General features: G+C 45.5%; 1 pseudogene; it reads right to left on the bottom strand.

Annotated features, from left to right (window-relative positions):
- Positions 1-3,989: 3,989 nt before the first annotated feature.
- LOC133884332 (uncharacterized) lies at positions 3,990-8,431 on the bottom strand (annotated as a pseudogene).
- Positions 8,432-9,965: the final 1,534 nt, after the last annotated feature.

The raw sequence follows: 9,965 nt of genomic DNA, 5'->3' as shown, positions 1-9,965 counted from the left end.
ACCATCACTAGCACCTCTTTGCTCAATACATAAGGTTCTATGTTGCTATACCATTACTAAAATTTCCCAACTCATAGTTGCATAGTTCATTAGTCATGTTTAACTGACTACCCATCCATACCCTTGTGCAAAGCTAAGCATAAGCTACCCAATATAACCACTACTGACAACTAGGCGACAAGGAATATATGAAACATGGTACTATAAGTAAATATGATTTAGAATTAACAACACGCATGTTTGAAATAAAGAACGCATTGAAAAACTAGGATCAGAATGTTCAAAGCCACTTGCCTCTTCCAACTTGCTGCTCAGACTTTTCAAAGACTTGGTCCTGGAGATTCTCGAACTGCTTCTCATCTGCTCTCGGAACACATCAGAAAAGCACACAACAAAACTAAGAATAGTACATTAAACAATAGCTAACATCTATAAAAAAGTTAGTAAAAGATAGTGCACGCTGTTACGAACACGAGAGCGCAAAAATCATCTAAATCGGAGCTAAAATGAGAAATTACACTAAAAACAAGTTTAGGGTTAATCTGTAAAAGAAAAGGACTTAATTTGAATAAAAACACAGAGGACAAATCCCTTTTTGTAAAAATAGAGGGACCTATTTGTAGATAAAGAAAAGTTTAGGGACTAAACTATAAAAAGATAGGGGCTTTTTTAAATACAGAGAAGTTCAGGGGCTAAAGTGCAAAATTACTAATTTTGCCGAATTAAAAACAATTAGAATTGACTAGGTAAAGGCTCTGCTGACGTGGCTTGACACGTCGGCTCTTCAGCTAATGTGGCTGACTAACTGTGCGATGACATGGTATAAAAGCTGACTGGGATTATGAAGGGGACACGTGTCATCGGGTCATTGGACAGCGAAGGGGTATCTACCGATCTAATATTGGCCGTTTAGATTGGATCCGACGACTGTGGCGCTCTCGGACCGGTAGGGTTGGCTGCGACGGTGGCGGGAGGGTAACCATAGGCTCAGGGAGACAGCAAGACGAGCCAGCGACAAGAGGAAGTGGTAGCGACTCATGGTTGTCGGCGGGGAGGGTGCTCCGGTGGTGGAGAGGCGACAGGGAGTGGAGGAAATGAACCCTTGCAAGCATGCGGTGCTGGGGTCGCGCACAGGCACGGCGGGGAGGTGGCAGGACCGACGGGTGGCGGAGAGGCGACAAGGAGCGGTGGGGAGGTGGCGGGACCGACAGGTGGCAAAGCTCAGCGCAACAGCGTTAATGGCGATGGTGGCGCACAGATCTAGGGTTTGGGTGATCGGTTTCTGGGGAAACGCCAGGGGGCGACTTATAAAGGGAAGCAAAACGCGTGGAGAATCTAGTTCGGTTGGGGTTGTTGGGGGTGGTAGCGGTCGTTGGAGCTCAGCGGCTTTGGCTCGCTCTCTTGGTTGGAGACGAGTCCGATGGGCGGGGCCCACACATCAGCGGCACACAGAGGCAGCAGGTGCGCTGAAAATGGAGTTGGGCCGAGCGTAGCCCAAGCGGAAAGCAGGATGAGTGGGAGCGAAATGGCTCGGGCCAGGAAGGAAGAGGAAGCGAACCGAAGAAAAGAAAAAGAAAAAAAAAGAAAGGGAATTAGGCCCAAGGGAGTAAAACGTGAGTTTCTTTTATGAAAGCCTTTTTCACACCTTTTCAAAATTCGAACGACGCGCTCGAAGTTAAAAAAAAAAATCATTTTTCACAAAAAAACCCTAATGCATATATTCTCAGTATGAATGCATTCAACCAAGATATAACCTATATTAAAATTAAGTTTATTTAGAAGATAGGTGTTAACCTTTTCTATTTAGTTAAACCCTAATTAAATTCTAAGAAAATTTTAGGGAGTTACAAAAACCAGGGTGTTACACCTCCTCGCCACTCGGCGGTCGCTGATCCAACCTCCCTGCCGTGGTGCTGCCTCACCAGCAACCCTGCCACCCCCTCGGCCGCCCGGCTTGGCCTCCTTGCAGATCCAGCCTCCCCGCGAACATCCTCCGTGCTCCTTGGGGGTCAGCAGGGGTGGATCTGCGACTTCCACGCTCGGGCTCATCAGATTCGGTCGGCACGTCGGTTTTGGCCAGCTACGCTCTCTCTGATGCTGCTCGGTTCGGTGGGAGTGAGGGAGGGGAAGGGAGAGAGAGACAATAGAGAGATAAACCCAATAGGCACCCGAAACCCGATGGGCACCTGGTGGGTGTAGGTTCGGTGCTAGTTTTCACCCGTTTTTTATTTCAGACACGGGTCGGGTTGCAACTGGCAGGTTTCTGGTCAGGTGTGGTTTTGCTCCACCTGGCTTCGACCTGACTTGTTGCCATCCCTATCAAAGTTGCCCTAGTTCTTACTTCTTGCCAACATACAGTTCGCGTATTTTTCAGTTCTTGTTTGAACTAGCCTTCTGCGAGTTCAATTGGCAATAGAATCAGTTCCTGAAGCAATTAGGATCATTTGATTACAAGCTCCATGTGCATTGGAGAAGAAGACCTGTTATGCAACTTGTCCAGCGTTCTTGAATACAGTTGGGAGTTGAGCTTGTCACATGAATAAAGCACCTGTCTTTAGCTTCGGGATGGCAGAATCTGTAGCGAAGCAATTTTATCAAATTACAGAACCAGTGCTCGTCGGTGCTCGGCTCTCCAGCGACGCGTGGGCGCGCCTGAGGGACAACGAGTGGGTGCCGAGAGGGGTAATGTACTGCGCGCGATCACAGGGAACGGCCTCTGGCGCTTGCGCCCGACGTGACGAGGCACTCGCGCCGCAGCTGGTGTGAAACCATCGCCCTGGGCGACTGGGGCTCATTCGATCTAAAGTTGTGGTTAATTTTGTATTTGTGTGTCCATATCATCAGATCAGCAAATTGCATAGGTATGTGGTTTTGTGAAACTAGAGGATCACTAAACCCCGGGTTAAGTAACATATAGAACAATACCTCAGGTTTTATAAAATTTACTCTCGGAGGAATAACGATCTTGATCTAGGTTACTTTGTTAAGACTAAGTCTTGCTTGTTGCAGAGAAGTCACACATTCATCAAGCTTGTACTCCCTCCATTTATTTATATACAGGACGTGCATGTTTATTAAAAATTCAAATTGTTTGAACATTTTGGCCAATACTCAAATCAAATTAGAATTATGTTTAGTGTATAAGATTATATAACTAGATTTATATTTTAAATTGCATTTCTAATGTATTAGTTTTGTAACTATAAATGATATATTCAAAATATAATTTGAAGAATGTGCTACAATAACATACACCTTATATACTTGGATAAAGGGAGGAAGTTGTAATATATTCAGACACCTTTTGCTTAGCTATAACATGAAAATTCGCGCCACTAACATGGTGGCAATTTACACGTTAGCAAGTGACCTGCATGGATTATCCCATAAGGGATAGGGGCATAAGGGTCATTTTCCTTTTACACTGTAGCACCTTTTGACTCTGTGCTATATACGCATCCTCTAGCGCAACGTGTGTTTCTCTGACATCCCGTCCTGAATACATGATCTATTATATTTTATTAATATAAGAAACAATCATGAAACAATCCTGTTTTACTTGACATTAATGCTGCAGGTGTAAGAGAAAATGGTGAATACCAAGTGCAAGCAACTGGATGCCCTAATCACCCTCGCTTCATAGATCCGTAATGTCAGCCCTAAACACTTTGTCCACACTCTGGAATCACATCTTGGTGTTGAAGCATTTGTTTAGAAGCTGGTGGGTGCACTCAACGCCAACAAGAAACCGAGTCCCAAACATCTGTTGATAGCTCATAATATGCTCCTAGTTATTGAATAACTAAATATTAGGTGAAAAATAGACAATGCACTGCAACATCTTTTACAGGCGCCAAAAATAAGAAAAGGAAGGCAGAAACATCAAATTCTGAGTTGCGCTCTTCAGTCATTCTGCCCCAAAAGAAACGCATTGTGACCTATCATCGCTGCGGCAAACTTATCAAGGCCAGAATCAGATTGTAAAAGAATCAGTCCCGAATCATCTGCCCATTGTCAACGCGGCAGCCAGCCTGCTCAAGCGCACCCGAGAAAAAGGTGCCCCCGTCAATCCTCGAGTCCATGCGCGGCGATGAGAAGACGGAGATGATGTCCCTTGTCGTCATGACGCCTTCGACGTGGCTGTGATCGTCGACGATGAAGCTGCAGCTGCTGCTTGAAGCTGCCAGCTTCTCCATTGCTTGCTTCAGAGTGTCAGACTACCGGTTCGTGCCCGGCAAGCCCTTTCTTGGCTGCCCCGTATTTCTGAGGGTGAGGATATTTTTACCCTCGCATGCAGATGAATTTTCAGCGATGTCCTGTCAGTCCTTTTCTTCAACTTGATGAATTCTTCCAAAGTTGTAGCCCTATGAATCAGAAAGTTTGTTCATGAACATCCTTATTCCGAGAAATATGTGAATGCTTACCTTCTGTTGCTGAAATGGGAGCTATCATCCAAAAGCAGGCAAATATCATTGCACTGTATTGATCCAGTCAGACACCTGGTTTTCCTGTCAATGACTGCAACTCCCATTTTTTCCTTTGAGAGAATATGCACCGCATCAGCAACAGTCTGATCTGAGCACACTGAAATAGGCTTCCTCACATTTGCAAACGTGCCAACAAGCAAAATGCAAATCAAATTTAGCTATGGAAAATTCAAGTTTGTAGTTGCATCATACTTGTGAAAATCAAGGAGCATGATACGCAACTGGTTCATGCGCTCGACAATTTCGCATTTCTCTCATAACATTCCAGGAAAAGAAAAAAAAATTATCGAACATTTGATCAGTTCACACACTGCATGTCGTATGACTCGTATCTAATACGTGCAGTTTAGTTCCTTATCAGGGATTGGCTATATAACTTCCTTTTTATAATGCATACAAGACATTCTAAACACAGTAGTATTTAGAACATAAGACTGAATCATGGTAACCATCTTTCAAATATAGTTGCAGTCAACAACATCAGTTTGATGTTTGTTGATGGGATACACTAACTTGCATTCTGACAGGTACTTTGTATTCAGGCTCAGGGTTTACCTAAATTCAGAAAGCTGTTTATATGCAATTTTGTCGAGCCACTCAAGGCCGCTTGACTGCAGAAGCAACTCCATCACTGCATTCTACATCGATTCAATGACCGTTAGCATATAAAAGCACTGATGGAGCATCAAGGAAAGCAACTAAAAGTAGCTGATTAACAAACCCGATGACACTTTGAGTTCATTGACTCAACGACAGGTACCACGTTAAGCCTGTGGTGTTTCGAGAAGAGGAGCATTGCGTGGAAGAGCGTGTCATGGGTTCGAACAGGGAAGAAGGGCTCCCATAGGAACAGCTTTGCTAGCCACGCAATCTCTTAAGTCCATCAGAGTATCAGAGCAACAGCCGAAACGTAAAAATTTGATACTACGTGAATCTTATCACCAATATTTTGTCCTATTTCCCTAAGACCAGGGCATTGAGGAACCATATATTCCATTCCTTCCATCCACTCCAATATAATAGTCCAATGCACCAAAAACTCGTATAACAGTACGTGATTACTTTCGGGGCGTGGCTATATGTACATTTTTTCTCTGCAATCTGAGAATGTTGTTTCAGACTTGAGAGGAAGTCAGAGCTACTATCTTTTGGTTCACCGTCCACCTTGACAAGTTTCTAGGAGCAACACAATTGACGAATTTGTCAAAATTAGACGCCAACCAAAAGTAATTAACAATATTTCCTTCTATACTCAAACGGGCTACAAGCTCTGCAATGCAATCGTCGGATTTCAGAACAATACACTAATGACTAATGCTACGCCACGCCAACTGGTTGAACAAATAGCAGCATCAGGAACGGATCGATCGTGGATTACGTCAAGCGCCCATAGGCCATAGGACGAGGCTCGAGAACTAGACGAAGCCGATGTCGCGGTCCACGAACTTTCCGAAACTGCTCTGCACGTCGTCGACAATCACCGCGCCGGCTGCGTCGCTGCTGTACATGGCGTCGATGGTGTCCCGCGCACAGCCGTCGAGCTCGACCTCCACGGCTGAGTACAGCACAAGCACAAGAGCATAGCAACCGAGGGTGAACATGAAGCAAGGAGCAAGTTGCGTATGCACGTCGTACCTGGGGTGGCGGACGGTTGGAGCGCGCCGGGGACGGAGGAGACGGGGATGTGGTCGAGGAACGACTTGAGCGCCTCGCCCCAGTACTCCCCTGACGCCGCCCCTCCGCCGGCTTTGCTCGCTGCCGCTTCTCCATCGATCTCCGCCCGTGTCTTTTCTGGGATTCCCCCCTCGTTCCAGTTCCTTTTGGTTGCGGTTACCGGGACACATGGCGCGCCAGGCGTACGTGTTGTACTCTATTTGGATTCGTTATTATTTTTTAAATGTTTGCATTCGCTTAGGTTATATACTCCAGGCCGAATGCGATGACTAAAAACCAATGTGATAACTACTCGAAGAGAATGTTACAGACTCTATTTTAGGACTTGATGACTTGGATCATCAGTGAGTGATATCCGATTAAAACCAAGATTTGGTCAGGATGGTTTAAATTTGATGTCAATTTGTCCTTAGCTACTTTGATGAACGACCGACAGGCCCTCCACAAGGTCGGTTAGTTCAATGTCAGGCCAAGTAGAGAATGAAGTTCCTCTTTAGTTCTCATGGTCAAGCTAGCTCCTTATCATGTAGTAGGAGTACTACCCTTTATTGACTGAAGTAGCCAAACATGGAGACCATTGTTGGAAATCCCGAGCCGAACACACAAGAGAACACGAGTAGAATGTTTTTTTGTTACGCTGAACTGGACTTGCTTTGCAGCGTTTTCTGAATTTTTATAATGAAAGGAGTAACATGCAGACATGAGATCAAGAGCCAGTAACTCACACCATCACACATGCTAATTACAACTAATTAAATACTAGTAATAGCCAACATGCAACGAATTAAACTCCTACTTAACTAACGCAAATGCAAATGGTAACAGCCATGCACATGCAAAGAAAACGGCATGCAGGATTAAATCACAACAACCATCAGGTCGGAAGAAAAAAGCAGCCCGACGACAACCGATTAGAATGAGAATGAATACTCCCGCTCAACGCTTCCTCTTATTCGTCTGCCACTGCTTTAAGATGAATTGGACGGTTTCCTTCAGCGTCCCTCTCCGTCCCGCCTTGAAGTTCCACATATCCTCTTTACAGTACCCGCTGTTGTGATTGTACTCGTTAATTTAGAGCAGCGCCTGAGTCACCGCCCATAGATCTTGTTAGAGTATATGATATAGGATATATAAGGATATGTTTGTTAGGGTAGGTTAAAAGTAGATTTCATCCTATCTCTAGGTTGCTTGATATCTAAGCCATATGTACTCTATATATTTAGTTTTTAAGCTCAATGCGATACATACAATATTACACCGATCCTCAATCTCATTCATGGTATCAGAGCTGCCACCGTGATATAGATTGACGATTGGTGTAATGCTATGTATATTGCATTGAGCCTTAAGAACTGAATATAAAGATTACAGATGACTTAGATATTAAGCAATCCTAGAGATAAGATATAATATAATCCTAACCTACCATAACAAACTGATCCTTATATATCCTATACTATATACTCTAACATCCCTCCGCAGTTGCAGCAGGAGTGTCGCAGACGATGAGACTAAGGAGGAAGACGAATGACATCCCCCTGCAGTCGAAACAACGCGATGAAGATGTTGTGACTGGAGAAACCGACGAGTTGCTCATGCAGATGATAGCCCTTTGTGCTGATGTCAAGGTAGCTAAGAGCGAGGCGAGTAGCCATGGTCAAGGATGCCGTGAATGAAATAGCCATGGTCGACGTAGCCATAGTAGGGTTGTCATGGTCGAGGTAGCCGCACATGAAGCCACGGGTGCAAGAGACGCCATGGTGACTGGTGACGGGTGTAGGGATGCCCGAGAGAAGAAGGTAGTGACGCGAACGAGGAAGAGGATCCTTTTATAGTATCACGAGTTTAGGTTCTAATCCTAGGCCACAAACACTAGTTGCCATCAGCTTCCGCACCGTGCACCCCTGGGGAGATCGATCTCCATGATCTCCGCCGGGGACAACGCCACTCATAGCTAGGGTTCGTGCTGCCGATCGGCCGCCCTAGAGAGTCTTTTACCGATCTGTTGATTGGGTTTTTCTCTCTCGTTGGTCATTGATCGACATTTCTTTTTTGGTTTTTCTGATCCTTGATCGGTTTGCATCGCCCGCTGCCGTCAACCTCACGCCTCTACTCCAACCTCGGCAACAACTTCACCTACCAGTTCCTCGTCCTATGCATGTGTTGTCAATGACAACTCCACTGACTGGGGTCTCCGTCACCATCCATCGCGCTGGTAGTCGCGCGTCTCTGGCCATGACACGTGTCTGCATCGTCACGCCTTCACGCATCCCGGCTGTATTGACCACGTCACTCTACATCGACCACTCGGGTGCATAGACCACGTCACGTGCCTCCATCGACCATGTCGTCTGCTTGACTATGCGCTGGACCATCTGCACACCCTCGACCACGGCAACACCCAGGGTCACGACACCCTAGGGACGCCTTCACATGTCATCGCCCAGCTGCCCAGTCCGCACACCCCGACTGTCGCTGGTTCATTGTCACCTCCATCACTCGGGACGCCTCCACCACGACTACCTTGCACGTCCTCGATCCAATCAGCCGACAACGCGTGTGAAGCATCTAGGCCCCTAATTCATGTTTTGGTAATCAATGACAATATCTAATTTATGGACTAACATGCTTGAGTTAAGTTATAAAAAGATTAGTCCCAAAGATATCGCAAAGCTAGAAGAAGCATGTGTGGAAGATATGCAAATGGCTAGCTCAAGGAAAATGTATAAAATGTAAGGCATTTTTCTTTTACCGGTCAAAGGTGATTAGAGAAGAAAATTGACCAGATTAATAGGATAAGTGTCATACTATAAAGAGGGGTTGATGTGCGTCTACTTGAGATATCAAGTGCCTATATTGCTCAAACTTGCATTTCTTATAGGATGAGAACATTTTGTTTGAGAAGAGCCAAAGAAAACATTATCTTTCGAAGTTCTGAATTGTGGCGGTCAGACTATCGGGCATGGCCAGTCTGACCACTATATAAACCTGGTCGATGTTGAGTAGTTTTCTAGCCCAGTCTGACCGTGTGTATGGCTCGATCTGACCGCCAAGGAACAGAGGGATTTGGACCCTCTACTTGGGTGTTGGTCTGATCGCGTGGTCAGCTGGTCCGACCGCCAAGGCCAGACAATCTGACCGCCGTGGCCAGCCGGACTGATTGCCCGGGAATAAAGAGGTTTGGTACACTATTCCTGGCTCACGGTCTAATCGAGATACTGGGTGGTCTGACTGCTAGACATGTGTTAGAATAATCATCACATTTTTGTAGCTGTTGTACGGCTGGCGGTCTGACCACCAGATGACCTACGGTTTGACTGTTAGAGTCACAGAGCTGCCAAATCAACAACAACGGGCATATTTCCAATGGTGGGCTATAAATAAAAGCTTGGGTGATTCAAGGCAAACTCTAGCACCTCACTACAATACATTTGAGCACTTACCCTCCTTCTCTCCCTCTCTTGCTTAGTGGTTGCATATTTGAGAGAGTGAGAGCATCTAGTTCATAACTTTGAAGGGTTTGAGTATTGGGGCACTAGTGATCCTTCAAGCAAGTGTCATCAACTTGTTACTCTTGGAGGTTACCACATCCTAGACGGTTTGGAGGTGGTTGCGCCATTGAGCCCTTTGAAGAATATTGTGAAGGAGCCACAGTGGTGTTGAGCATGCCTTGTTGGAGCGACGAAGTGTTACTTTAGTGTAATCGAGGTATTGAGTAGTTCATTGCTCTATTTCGGCTTAAGATCAAGTTGCTCAGAGTGAGCCCTTTCTCGTGTGAGAATTGAATACTTGATAGAGAAGCGG

This window comes from Phragmites australis, chromosome 1, assembly GCF_958298935.1.
Source record: "Phragmites australis chromosome 1, lpPhrAust1.1, whole genome shotgun sequence".
In the NCBI taxonomy this organism is placed as follows: Eukaryota; Viridiplantae; Streptophyta; class Magnoliopsida; order Poales; family Poaceae; genus Phragmites; species Phragmites australis.
This window is presented reverse-complemented; position numbering and strand designations above follow the sequence as displayed.